The sequence below is a fragment of the Sesamum indicum genome, linkage group LG5 (assembly GCF_000512975.1).
Source record: "Sesamum indicum cultivar Zhongzhi No. 13 linkage group LG5, S_indicum_v1.0, whole genome shotgun sequence".
Taxonomy (NCBI): domain Eukaryota; kingdom Viridiplantae; phylum Streptophyta; class Magnoliopsida; order Lamiales; family Pedaliaceae; genus Sesamum; species Sesamum indicum.
In genome coordinates this window covers 15423639-15439739 of record NC_026149.1, presented here as the reverse complement: position 1 = coordinate 15439739, position 16101 = coordinate 15423639, and positions in this window count along the sequence as shown.

Below are 16101 nucleotides of genomic sequence, written 5' to 3'. Positions count from 1 at the left end.
GTGATATGTTACACGAACCGTTTCAAATACTTTTAAAGGTGAATGATCGTAAATCTGTTCCAAAATGAAGGACGTACCAAATTTCGAACACCATTTAGAACGGCTAGCTTTATATTGGAATGGTTATGCTAATACTAAAACTTCTGTTCCAATAGTATATAAAAAATTGTTATAGTCTTGGAGCAGGTACAAACCGTTTCAAATAGTATTATCAATTGTAAAGGTGTTTTTGTTCAGTTTCAATGTGTTACAAAAATAGGTGTTTTGTAGCATAACAGTTATATTTTAATGACTACTTTTTACCGCTCAAAAAAATTGTTCCAAAGCTCGTTTAGAAATACCTGATATATATATATATATGTATATGTGTGTGTGTATAGCATTTTTTTTTTCATTCTTTTTCATTGTCATAAATTGTTAACCTACATACACTCTCTATCTCTCTTTCATTTGCGAGCATATACAGTTGATCAACTAGAATTGCATAATTTTATCATTCTCCATTAATTCTTTTAGCTGGTTGATCAGGTAACAACTTGAATCCTTTTTTGTTAACTACACTGCAATTTAATATTATAGTTTTTTTGTATTTTTATGTTAAGTATATATATATGTATAGTATTAGTAGCAAGCAATATTTATTAATTTATAGCTTGAAGTATAATTATATATTACTTGCTACTAATACTATATATATATATATGCATGTATAGTGATTATTCTGTTAAAACAATTAAGGAGATGGATGTATAAAAAAAACTTACTGCGGAGGGCGAGTATTAGAAAGAACCAAGTGTCAGTGTGAACATATTAACAATGAGAAGATTAGGTGCTCATGTAGAAAATACCAAACGAATGGTTCCAATACCAGACGAGGTAGATTTTAACTCATGTATGAGAATATTTATGCTGGAATACTTTAATTCGACTTCCCATAGAAAGGGTGCAGGAGTATTTTGATTTAATGACCGCGCCGCAATGCAGGAGGAGTGAACCTTAGCTGCTTAGGAGGATACTACGCAGGGAGGTGATGGCCAACATGTAGATTGGGTATAGAGGATGATTTATGATGCGACTAAGCCTGGTTCTTTTTATCTTACCAAGAGGGTGTAGCTGATGAGGGTATAAGGTCCTATCCTACTGATACCGGTTCTAGTTTGTGGTATGATGGGCCCCTCCTATGATTACTTCTCGAGGTTAGCCGGTCATTTTTTTGATGTAGTGCACGTTGTCGACTAGTCATTGTGCATCGATTGTACCTAACCTCAGCTGATAACGGTTATTGGACTGGTGAACATCAATGATGAGAATAATTTTTTTTAGAGATGCAATGATTAGGTGTCCCAGCAGACTAGTAATATATTGCCTCGAGATTACATCCTGCCTACTGATTACTATAGTACGAAGAGGTTGATAAGGGATTTGGGTCTACCTGTTAAGAAGATTAATACATGTAAAGATGGTCGCATGCTATATTTGAAGAACGATATTGATTTAGCGTACTGCAAGTTTTGTGGAGATAATAGTTACAAACCGACCAGAAATTTAAAGATTTATTTAACATATCCATTCAAAAACACATATGAAACAGAACTATATTTGGCGGAAAATATAAATTTTTGGTGGGAATATTAAATTTGGAATGATTTTTTTATACAAATTGTTCCAAAGGATGTTACAAAGTAAAATTTAACTGGTACCATATCCAGAATTTAGAGAAAATTTCAAATTTTGGAACTGTTATTTTAATACATTTCTCAATTATTTTGTTTCTAGCAAAAATCCCAAAAAATGGTGGGAGTCAATTTTTTAAAAAGCCGTACCAATATGTATAACTAGGCCATTGAAATATGCAAAAATCATTCCAAAATTTTAAATTTACCCGTAACAAAAATCTCAACATCCATGAGACGGGTTTATATTAAATTTCAACATATACAAGATTCTATCTATTTTATCATTTCTAACGGTTTGATTTAAAATTAGATGGGCTGATTTAATGATGCATCAATCAAAAAGATCAATTATGAATTTCGGGTACAATATCTCGACAATTGTCTATAAAAGTAATGCAAAACTTCATTACATTTTGTTTCTTAGTCTGTTTGATTGTATCTAACAATTTGATCTAAAATTAGATGATCTGATTAAGCAATATAATATAATAATATAAAATGATAATAACATCATTAGAATACATATAACTATATATTAATATAAAAATTCATTTCATTTTCGTGAAAATATACCAATCTCACTCAAATTTTTTCTATATAGTTGTTGTATTATTTATCACAGTTTATACTTTTCTTCGACATTAATGTGTCGGAAATGAGTTCCTTTTATTTTTTTTATGGTTTACAGAAAAATATTTTTTTTAAACAGTTTTCATAACAAATGTCTAATTATTTGGAATGGTGATTTGTCATCTTTACAAAAAATATCATCATTTAGAATTTTAAAAATAATTCATATCCGAAATTTGTCAAATATGTTGGGAACGGTCTTTTCTGCACATAAATAAACGACCTTGTTTACATAACGAAACGATTCCATGTAGCTAACTTGGAACAACCTTTGAAATGACTATGCCCATTTCAAAAAGTGAGTATATAGCATATTTTTTCTGTTAGAATAGGTGATCTGAAAGTTAATTGAATTGGTATACTTGTAATTTATTCTGACAATAACTTGATTCTATGTAATATTATTTAGTGAATAAAATGAGTATTTATTATTGGCATTACATTTGTTGTGCTCATTATATATATATATATATATATATATTTGCATTTCTCTTAAACATCACAATTGCCAAGGATTGGGTTTGAAATGTTCCAAATTGAGGACCTTGAGTACGGGCATCAAGTGTCCTATGGAGACTTGCATTAACAGTCGCATTTATTTGATGAGTGTCGTGTTTCATCGGCGGAGACGTGGGATGTCTATGCGATCTTAGTGGGTCGATTGATTAGGTGTTGAATCGACTGAACTGACACGCGGGGATCGACATATGGAAGCCTTGGAGGCTTGATCGGTATGATTCGAATCCTCGACTCGATAATACGAGAGTAGTCCTCAAACATGAGGAATCACAGTAGTCATGTGAATGCAATGACTGTATCTTGGATTTGTTCGAGAGGTGATCGTGTCTCAGACAGGATCATTATAAGCCTTGTCCAGTGTAGTCAAAACATGTAGCGGGAACAGTGAGTTCCAAGAAAAGGATCCCGTCCCCTGTCAAACGTGACGAGGTATTTTCGATGCACTTAGACATGCGTTTACACTCTATAAAATTGTGGTCATAGTCATTAGTCGAATAAAAAAAAGAGGTTCCTATGTTGAGCAATTTCGCACAACACGATCTCAAGTATTGAGCATAGACTCCTAGTCTAGGATGGAAGCCAACACCCAATTTCATGCTCTAAACTAAAGCCGGGAGACCATAGACGGAAGGACCATACCCGTATGGACTCAAGAGCCTAAAAGTTCACATGGATATTCACCTAGTCTCTAGAGCCATGGACCGTAGGTAGACGACCATCTATGGTGACGGGCTTTCTTAATGAAAGGGTTGATTGAGAATTATTAATTAAATTAGATTTAATTAATAATAGTGTTTGACACTACCCCAAGTCTAGCTAAAAGGTGAACCTAAAGAGTCACACACAAATCACCGAAGGGGATGAGGAATTCATTTGGAATTGATTCCATAACTAATTGGATTACTTATAAATGAGAATGATCCATTGGATGGAGGACTCCAAGAATAAATTAATGGGATTATTTAATAAGTTGGACTTATTAGTTAATAAAGGCTTATTGGGCTCATATATTTAATTGGATTAAATATATGATGGGCTTAATTAGGTGAATTTTTATTAAATTAAATTTAATTAAAATTAATTGGGCCTTTTATTTTATTTTAGTAAAATCGGACAAAGCACCCCCTAACTAAGTTATTGGAAAATTCTAGAAAAGAAAATTATTGACTAACAACTTCACTTTTGGAAAGTGCCATGTTAGTCATCCTTTATTTGGCATAAATGATTTATTTTCTTGGATTGTGGAATGAACTTAGACACATTCTAGTGTACCCATACAAAGTATATATATGTATATTAGTTATATAGAATAACTAATGAAGACATAACACACAACACAAAAATAATTTCCTACCCTAGAGTTAAAAATCGGCCTCCCGATCTTCTTCCGACACTTAATGTGTTTTTCTCCCCAATTCTTTTCTAGCAAATTAAATTGAGGAACCCTATATTCTGGTGTGGTGCGGACACGTCTTTCGAGGGCCTCTACGTTGAAGTCTCGTGTGAACGGATCAAACGAAGGAGGTTCAAAGTAAATCAATCAAAGAGCTAATACTTGATTTACAACTAACGCGAATTCGTATGCATCTGCAGGTAGGTGCACTGCACAGGCACTGTGCAGCTCCAGGCGGCGGTGGTCGGCTGGGCCGTTCTTGCTGTTTCTCCGAAAAATTAGATTTTTTCTGATTTCTGCACATTTTCTAATAATTATTACTTTTTGCTAATTTCATTTTGCATTAAATTGGATTACTCTAAAATTAGATTGCATTATTAATTGGTTTATTTTGTTGCATTGGATGCACATATTTTAATCATCCTTTTAATTGTAATTTTAAACTTGTGTTTTTTGTATATAATTATTTTTAAAATATTGGATATCATGGTTTTTATTATACATTGGATGTATTATTATACTTAAAAATACAAGCCCAATGAATTTTTATTTAAATCTAATTTTTATATAAAATCCATCCAATTGAGCCAATGTATTTAATCTAATTTAATACATAAACCCTCATTGTCTTTATTAATGAATAAGGTCCAGCATATTAAATAACACGGACAAGTCCACTATATATTAATTCCATTAATTTATCCTTGGACCTTCCATCCAATGGATTCTCTCATCTGTAAGTAATTTTACTTGTGGAATTAATTCCAAATTAATTCTTTGTTCCTTTCGGTGATTTGTGTGCGATTCTTTAGGTTCACCTTTCAAATAGACTTGGGCTAGTGCCTAATACTATTATTGATTAATCTAATTAATTAATAAGTCTTGATTTACCTTTCATCATGAAAGCCCGTCACAGTGGGTAGCCTGACACTAGAGGCTAGGTTAATATTCGTGTGAACATTTAGGCTCTCGAGTCGGTTTGGGTATGGTCCTTCCATTTACCATCTCCCGACCTTAATCTAGGGCATGAAATTAGGTGTTGGTTCTATCTTGGACTACGCGTCTATGCTTGATACTTGAGATTGCATAACGCCATGTTTCTCGGCATAGGAACCTATTTTTACTATTCAATCAAGGACTGTGCCCATAGATTCGTAAAGCGTCAACGGATCTCCAAGTACATAGGAGATACTTTTGTCACATACTGACGGGGACAAATCCTTTTCTTAGAACTCACCGTCCTTACTACATACTCCGATTACACTGGACAAGGGTTGTGATGCCAATCATCCTATGCACGCGACTGCCATGATTCCTCAAGTTTGAGGACTACTCCCGTACGATCATAACCGAGAATTTGAGTCATACAGACCAAGCCTCCAATGCTTCCATATGACAATCCCCACGAGTCAGTTCAGTTGATTCGACACCTAGTCAATCAACCCACTAAGATCACATAGACTCCCCATATTTGTCACCAATGAAACACAATACTTAACTAATTGAATGCGATTCTTAGTGCAAGTCTCCATAGGACTCTTGATGCCCAATCTCGAGGTCCTCGACTTGGAATATCATAGACCCAACCTTTTGGCAGTTGGTTTCATTACCGCCATCCAATGTGCGACCAACTACACAGCTTCTAATTAGTCTTTGGGCTTTGTTGTTATGTCCAATCAAATGCAAACATACAGAATGAGCCTAGTAAAGTAAATGCCAAATAAGCGAATACTCATTTATTCACATAAACTAATATTACATAATATCGATTAATTGTTAGAATAGAATACATCCAGGCCAATCTAATTGGCTTTTTGGTCATCTATCCTAACAATCTCCCACTTGACCTAAAGCCAATCACCAATCGACCTCAAACTCATCTTATCAAGATGTGGAGTATGAGAAATTTGAAATACCTATTTAGTTAGTGGATCTGCTGTATTTTCTATTGAGTTGACTCGATCATCCGTACGACATCTCTACTCACTATCTCTCTATGAAGATGGTAGCCTCTAAGAATGTATTTGGAACGGTGATGAGATCTCAGTTCCTTTTTCTGTGCTATTGCCCCATTGTTATCGCAAAAGATAACTATCGATCCAGCAATGCTAGGCACTACATCCAACTCTTGGATGTAGTTTTTGAACCAAACTGCTTCCTTGAAGCTACTCTATATTCAGCTTTTGCGGTGGAATCCGTTGTGGTAGTTTGTTTGGAAATTTTCCAAGTAACCACACCACCATTTAGATTGAATACAAAACATGACTGGGACTTGGCATCATCATCATCTGACTGGAAGCTAGCGTTAATGTAACCTTCTAGTATCAATTCTCCACCAACGTAGATCAAGAACATATCTTTTGTCCTCTTCAGGTACTTATGTATGGTCTTGATCACACTCTAGTGTGCTTGACCAGCACACACTTGATATCTGCTCGTTGCGCTCAAAGCGTATGTGAGATCGGGCGTAGTGCATTGGACAACACACTGAATATTGCCCATAGTTGAAGCATAGGGGATATCCAACATTTGTTTAAGTTCCTAATCGGTATTGGGAGACTGTTTCTTGGATAGCTTAATCCCATGCCTCATTCGAAGGAATCCTCGTTTTGAGTTTTCCATCTTGAATATTTTCAAGACATTCTCAATGTACGAGAATTTGGTCAATCCTAACATCCTTTTAGATCTATCCCTGTAAATCTTGATTCCAATGATGTAGGAAACCTCACCTATATTCTTCATGGAAAATTAAATGGACAACCGTGATTTTATGTTTCAATATCTTGACATCATTTCCACTGACAAAGATGTCGTTAATATAAAGCACAAGGTACGCAACTGAGCTCTCATTAATCTTATTGTATACACAAGGATCAGATTCGTCCTTGGTGAAATCATACCCCCGTATGACTTCATAAAAATGCATGTTACAGCTTTGAGAAGCTTGTTTGACGCCTTAGTTGGACCTTTCGATAACCCTTTTCAAGAATAGTGCACTTTCTTTCAGATATTCGAGAAACCAGCATAGATTAGATCTAGATTTTAGTTTGTCCCCCACTAGCCTCTTGACGTATGCGGGGCTTCCCCATACTCCCAAGTTTCTTTAGATGAGTAGCAATATATGTTGTTTTTCTTTTCGTGCGTCTTCCGTTCACTTTATGATCTGAATTAGAAGCCCTCTAATATAATACACACAATTAAATTAAAAAATCAATAAGTACCAAGTTTGCCTCTAACGCAACCTATACACACACATTCATATAACCTTCAACCATGATGAAATAACCACTCTATCTTGTTCATCATGGTGAGGAGTTTCAACTCTTTCTTAACTTGCTCGAACCTCCCTCAAATGGGCTTGGATTTTAAGTATGCACCGGGCTTGATATAATGAAATTAAATCAAACCCAACCAAAAGTCAATTGGATAATAATTAATTAAATTAAATTTACCTCAACAAAATCCAACAATTCATTTAATCCAACTAAATAAAACTAAGGCCAAACACTAATTAATTGATCTAATCAATTAATTAAGTTATATCTAATAAATTAATCAAATTAATTTAAAGGTGTTATGTCCAAAAATTAATTAATCTAATTAATTAATTCTTGAGCAATCCATCAAATGGATTATTAAATAAATGATCCAATCATTTATATGTTCTCCTTGAATTAATTTACTCCAATTAAATTAATTTGTTTCTTCTCAAATTCAATCCAAATTAATTCCACCAATTCCATAGTGATTTGTGTGTGACTTTTTAGGTTCATCCTCAACTAAAATTGAGTATTGTGTCCAGTATAAATAAATAATAAATCTCCCGGCCATGGCACTAGAGACTATGTGAATGTTGGCATGAACATTTAGGCTCTCGAAGTTCTATATAGGTATGGTCTTTCCATCGACCATGCTCCGGCCTTAGTCTAGGGCATGAAATTGGGTGTCGGTTCCCATCCTAGACCAGACAACTATGCTGATTACTTGAGATGCATTTAGTTTATTGATCGACAAAGGAAATCGTTTCGTATTCGACTTATAGAGTTTGAACTATTTCAGAGCGCATAAGAGATACATCCATTATATACTGATAGGGGACAGATTCTATCTTGATATCCACCGTCTTCATTAGATACTCCGACTACAATGGACAAGGCTTATACCAACCACATCGACGACAGAGTCATATCTTGCCAGATCCAGGATATAGCCATCATATGCATGCGACTGCCATGATTCCTCAAGTCCAAGTACCAAGCTTCTAAGGCTTCTATATGACGATTCCCGTGAGTCAGTTCAATCAGTTAAAAACCTTGTCAACTAATCCACTAAAATTGCATAAACATCCAATATCTGTCGCCAATGAAATTCAGTACTCATCCAATGAATACAATACTTAGTGCAAGTCTTTATAGGACTCTTGATGCCTAGTCTTTAGGTTCTTGACTTGGAACATTTTACACCAACCCTCAGAAGTTGGTTTTATAGCTGCCACCCTGCAGCCCAACTACATGTGTTATTTAATTGGTCTATGGGCATTTATTATGACGTTAAAACGATTGAAATAGGTCACAAAAGCCAATTGAATTGGCGGTTATGGTAACCATCCAAGCAATCTTTATTTAAGCAATATTGTCTCGAAGAATATGGTAAGTATTTGTCTTTGGCACATATATCTGTTGTGCTTATGAAATTACAGCAAGCACATCTATGACTCACAACAGATGCCCATAGACCACTTAATAATCCATGTAGTTGGGTTGTATATTGCATGGAGGCTATGAAACCAACTTTCGAGGGTTGGTCTGAAATGTTCCAAGTCGAGGACCTTGAGACTGGGCATCGAGAGTCCTACTGAAACTTGCATTAAGAGTCGCATTCATTTGGTCATATTTCATCGGCAACAGACATTGGACGTCTATGCGATTTGAATGGATCAATTGGCTAGGTGTCGAATTGACTAAACTGACTCGCGGAGATTGTCATATGGAACCCTTGGAGCTTGGTCGGCATGACTTGAATCCCCGGCTTCGATAGTATGGGAGTAGTCCTTAGACTTGAGGACATCACGGCAGTCACGTGCATGTGATGACTGCATCTTGGGTTTATGAGAGAGGTGATTGTGTCCCAAACTTGATCATAATAGGCCTTGTTTAGTGCAGTCAAAGCATGTAGCGAGGATGATTGAGTTCCAAGAAGAGGATCCGTTCCCTGTCAAAACGTGACAGAGGTATCTCCTACGCATTTGAAGATGTGTTAACGCTCTATGGAAAAACTGTGGCGACAGTCATTGGTTGCATAGGAAAAAGAGGTTCCTTTGTCGAGCAATTTGGCGTAACACAATCTCAAGTATTAAGTATATACACCTAGTCCAGGATAGGAACCGACACCCCAATTCCATGCTATACACTAAGGAGATGGTAGATAGAAGAACAGTACCCGTATGGACTTGAGAGCCTGAGACTTCATATGGATTTTCACTTAGTCTCTAGTGCCATAGACTGTTGCTAGACGTCCTCCGTTGTGTCACGGGCTTTCTTGATCAAGGGTTGGTCAAGAATTATAATTAAGTTGGATTTAAGTAATAATAGTATTTGACACTAGCCCAAATCTAGTTGAAAGGTGAATCTCAGAGCCACGCACAAATCACCAAGAAGGGATGAGGAATTAATTGGATTACTTATTAATGAGAGGGATCCATTGGATGGAGGATCCGAAGAATAAATTAATGAGATTAATTTATATTAGGCTTACCCTTATTATTTAATAAGTTGGACTTATTAATTAATAAAAGCTAATTGGGCTCATATATTTAATTGGATCAAATATACGATGGACTTAATTAAGTGGGCTTTAATAAAATTGAATTTAATTAAAATCATTGGGCCTTGTATTTTATTTAATAAAATCGGCCCAAGCACCCCTCAATTAAGTTGGTGGAAAATCTAGAAAGAGAAATTATTGACTAACAAATTCACTTCTAGAAAGTGGCATGTTTGTCATCGTTTATTTGGAATAAAAGATTTTATTACCTTATGGATGATAGAATGAATCCAAACACATTCTAATACATTCATTCATGGTATACATATGTATATTAGTCATTTGAAATGACTAATGAATACATAACAAAATAACACAAAATAATTTCCTACACCTAAGCACCATTCGGCCGCCCCTCTCATAAACACACTTGGTGTATTTTTTCTCCCTAATTTTCTACTAGCAAAGAGATTTGAGGGATCCCAATTCCGATGTGGTGTAGACATAACTTTAGTGGGCTTCTACATTGAAGCCTTGGATGAACAGACCAAACGAAGGAGGTTCAAAGTAAATTAAATCAAAGAGGTAATTTTGATTTATGTTTTACGCACCTCTCGTTTTTCAATCAACCATTAGCCCCGTTTAATTTTATTGTTGTTGTTATTAATTACATCGAACGCCTGAGAACTCCAAGAGTACACCCCTTCAAATTATGGTTTTATCACGTTTCGTTTTAATTTACGTAATTTTGTATTATTGTTTTCGCTTGCGCATTCCCGAGCCGATCCACTCGCATTTTGCGGTGCTTTGAAAAACACCGTTCAACATAAATAGTATGGACAAGAAACACATGGTGCCACAGATGAATGCTTACTACGTTCATTAAGATAATAACACATTCATAAAGATTGCTAAATGGTTCCCAAAACCGCCAATCCAATTGAATTTTTGTCATTAATTCTAATAGAAATAGTTATCACATTTATTTCAATCACATACATACCTAGGTTATAGAGTAGTTGTGGCCACTCCCTCCTCGAGTGCCCCTTTTCACCGTAATGAATAGAAACATCAAACCAAACCCTATCTTCTCCCCAAATCAAACATGTTCTTCGTGTTCGACAATCTTGCCGAAACTGATGAAGATACCATGTTTGTTATTCGTTACCAGCCCTAAATGACAAGCCCTCACCAAAATATAATAGGTTTTTCGTTCTGTATTTTTTTTCATGCTTGTTTGTTGTTGTATTTTGCGAGAAGATGGTAATTTCGAGAATGCGAGATGTAATTTTTGGTGTTATTTACTTTGTGGTTGGGGTGAAGGGGTCCATGAGATGGGGACAAACACTGATTTTGGTGGGTTTTTTACTACTTGGTGAACTGTTATATAAGATGGGGACAAATTGAGATGTTTACTATTGAAGTCGTCCATGAAATAGGGACAACACGCTCGAATGCATTTGAACTTTTTTTTAGTACTTTTTGAACTGATATATGCTTTGCGGCTGGGGTGAAGTAGTCCCCTTATATTTTCTTATTTCTCTGTTTTTGCTTTTTTATTTAGTTTGATGTTGTGGGACCTGTGTAACTGTTGTTTTTAATGTTGTTCCTATATTGTTGTATTAATTTTTTTCTGTTTTTGTTTGTTTTGTTTTGTTTTTCTTATTTTTTGTCACTGCACAAATAAAAAAGAAAGTGGCCTACACTATGTTGGTAAATTAATTGAAAGTGAATATGTGGGGGTCGTCTAAATATAAGTTTGACCACATGGAGTACAAATATGTAGGGCTTGAAGTTCTTGGTGAATTGAGTAATAATGTTGGAGTTAAAGGAAAAAGAACAATACTTTATAAAGGAAAATAACGGATTCAAAATCAAAAATTGCAATTCACTTCTTCAAGAAATGCTTGTACGGTTAGAGGATGACGTGGAGGTAAACATTTACATAAATGGGGAGGTATGGGAGAACGAAGAATAAGAGAGAAGGGAAGAGTCAACCTCCAGTGGCGAGAATTTTGAAGACGATGACAGTGAGTATGAATACAAAATCAGTGAGGAGCCTGAAGAAAAAAGTATAGAAAATGAGGAAGATGATTGGGTGTTTCAGGGTGATGATGAGGGGATTGAGATTAGTCAGAAAGAACAAAAAATGAGGACACTATTACGGAAGAGGTTGGGGTTGAGGACACTGATATTGAGTGGTCTGGGGATGAGAACATTGTGTGCAGTGGGGATGAATTGCAAAGTGATAAAGAATATGATGTGGAAGGGAAAAAGAACACATTTTCTGTTCTCAATCCTTCATATTTGTTTGAACCTACATTTGAATTGGGCATGATTTTCAGTAATAAGGCTGAATTGAGATAGGCTATTCAATGACATGTCATCAAAAACAAAAGAAACATAAGGATTGCAAAAAATGACAAGGAGAGATTGCATGCAAAATGTTCTGATAATGACTACATGTGGAGAATTCATGCTTGTGTCTTGAAGAGTGAATGGACATTTCAAATTATGAATTATGTCCCTAATCACACTGTAACATCAGCTTTCATGTGAAAAATATGAAATCAACATGGCTCTCAAAGAAATACATGCATAAATTAAAAACTGATAAGAGGAGGGGGATTAAGGGATTGATGCAATTGAAGAGATCAGATGCAATATAACAAGAAATCAGGTTGTAAGAGCCAAAAGACTTGTGTTGCTTATGCTTGAGGATAGTGCTAGTGAGCAGTATGCCTTGTTGTGGGACTACACTGATGAGATAAAAAGAAGTAATCTTGGGTCTACTGTGAAGGACTGAGTAAGAAAGGGGGCAAAACATGTTTGACAGGTTTTATGTTTGTCTTCAAGCATTAAAATTGAATTTTTTGAATGGTCGTAGACCTGTCATTTCTGTTGATGGGTGTCATTTGAAGGAGGCTTATGGGGGATTTTTTTTATCTGCTGTTTCTATTGACCCGAATAACAATTTCTTTCCCATTTGTTATGGTATGGTGATGAAAGAAAATAATGACACATGGGATTGGTTTTTGACATTGCTTAAAATGGATTTGCGTGTAGAAGAATATGGTCCTATGGCTTTTATTTCAGGTGAAATTGTCATATTTTTTTTATTAATGCTTTATTAATGTCATATTAGTTGTTAATAGTTGTTATGTCAGGTTATGGGAAGAAATGAACCTGTCAAAGAATCTACAAATGAACCAGTTGTAGAAGCTGCAAATTGAAAGAATCGGAATGGCCCAGGAATGCGATAGAAGCGTGAAATAAAAAAAAAACTTATTTAAACCAGTTTAAAGGGGTGTTCCCTTTGAAATTCACGGGTGTTTGGTGTTTTTCAAAAGCATAATAATCAACATATAGACATGTTAGACAAGTGGCTAGAGGATGAAACAAAAAGCATAGAAACAAAAATGAAACTTTACTTTTTTGTTTCTATAGTTAACTAGCAACGTGCATTGTTCCCTTTACATTCTCCCATTTCCATTCACTTTAGGATTCAAATTAGAACCCTTCTAATTTGTTCAAACCACACTAAGGAAGAGAGTTAGTTCTTTTTCTATTGCTTAGAACAAAGAAAAAGAAGAAAAACAACTTCGAACTAATACTATTAATTAGTTCTTTTGTAATCTTTTATGTTCGAAATTGAATCCAATTCAATATGGAACAAAAAGAAGAACATTTTGGAGAGAAAAGAGGCAAATTTCATGGATTAGGTTGTTAGTTTTACATGATATTTGTGTAGTTTTATATATTACAGACAATTGAATTCAAAATTCAATAACTACGAAGTTTGCCTTTGAGGCAACCTATATACACACATGCATATAACCTTCAACCACGATGAAATATCCACACCATTATCTTCATCATGGTTAGGTGTTTCAACTCCTTCTTAACTTACTCTAACCTCCCTCAAATGGGCTTGGACTTCAAATATGGATCGGGTTTGATTTCATCAAATTAAATTAAACCTAACCAATGACCATTGGATAATAATTAATTAAATTAATTTTAACCCAACTCTGTCCAAAGATTTATTTGATCCAATTAAATGAAACTAAGCTCAAATTCTAATTAATTGATCCAATCAATTAATTAAGTCAAACCTAATAAATTAATCCAATTAATTTAAAGGTATTAAGCCCAAAATTAATTAATTCAATTAATTAATCCTTGAGTCATCCATAGTGATTTGTCTTTGACTCTTTAGGTTCACCCTCAACTAGACTTGGGCATTGTGCCAAATAAAAATAATTAATTTAATTAATCATTAATCGAAATGCACGTTACCATGGGTGGTCGTCTAGAAACGGTCCATGGGACTAGAGACTAGGTGAATGTTGGCGTGAACATTTAGGCTCTCCAGTTCCATACTGTATGGTCTTTCCATCGACCATCTCCCGACCTTAGTCTAGGGCATAGAATTGGGTATCGGTTTCCATCCTGGACCAGACAACTATACTTAATATTTGAGATGCGTTTACTCTGTTGATAGACAAAGGAAACCATTTCCTATTCGACCAATCGCTATAACCATAGACTTAGAGAGTTTAAACCATCTCAGAGCGCATAGGACATATATCCATCATATCCTGATAGGGGACGGATTCTATCTTTAAATCAACCGTGCTAAATACATAGGACAAGGCTTATAATGACCACACCGAACACACATTCATCTATCGCCAGATCCAAGATATAACCATCATATGCATGCGACTGCCATGATTCCTCAAGTCCAAGGACTAATTTTGTACTATCGAAGCGGAAAACTCAAGTCATACCGACCAAGCCTCCAATGCTTCCATATGATGATTCCCACGAGTCAGTTTAATTATTTAACAACCTAGTCAACATATCCACTAAAATTGGATAGATATCCAGTGTCTGTCGCCGATGAAACACGGCACTCATCTAATAAATGCAATACTTAGTGCAGGTCTTTATAGGTCTCTCGATGCCCAGTCTCGAGGTCCTGGACTTCGAACGTTTCAGACCAACCCTCAAAAGTTGGTTTCGTAGCTGCCATCCAATACGTAGCCCAAGTACATGGGTTATTCAATTGGTTTGTGATCATTTGCTGTGACGTTAAAACACCGTTCAATATAAATAGTAAGCACAACAAACACATGGTGTCATAGATGAATGCTTACTACATTCATCAAAATAATATCATATTCATAAAGATTGCTAAATAGTTCTCAAAATCGCGAATCCAATTGTCTAACACTACATGGCTGCCACCTAATTCCCCTATGGGCGCTATGTGGAGGACCTTTGACTTTGGTTGCGGGACTTCAAGTCCCGAAGCCTTCTTGTAGGCATATGAAGCCTTATTGGATTAGAGTCCTCTTGGACATAGGCCGACTGGACTAGTTTTTGCTAATATATTTTTCGGAAGATACCTTCTTGTCCAACTCTGTCTCCTGGGTTCCCTGAAGGGCGCCATGGACCTAAATTTCTTTTTTATGCTGCTTGGTCCAATTTATTTTTATGCACATAATGACAATTATTCATTGGGTTTTTTCTATTAATTGTTAGGTTTATAATGTTGATGATAATAATATATTATTGATATGGTCACAAATAGGAAGCCAAAAGTCAAGTCCAGTGCTCAACCCTATAGCAAGACCAAGAGGTCTAAAGAATAAAAAAGGGGTGGAATGCGCCTCACATGCCTTCCCCTAGGTGCGGCCTAAGAAAGTGAAAGGCCCAAGGGAAGGACTTGTTCACTAGAGGCCTAAAGAGCTCGATTCCACTTTGGCAGATAATTGGACATCCCATCAAAATGGCAAAATGCAATTTGGGAGAGGATATGACGAGAAGGTCAAGAAAGATAAGACCACTGACTCATCCCGCTGAAGCCTCTAGACTAGAAAGGACTACCACGGATCTCTCCAACAATCAAGATAAGGATGCTTGGGATGTTTATCCATTGGCATCCGCCTCCTCGACCCTCTTAGGGATTAGATTCCCTCACCACTGGGGAACTTTGGCTATAAAAAATCAGGTTCAGCCCCCTCAAGAGTGCAACGGATCTAAAAGCATTCACAAGAGATTTTTAGGACACGCTCTTGTTCTTATTCACAACTTTTATGATACATCATTATT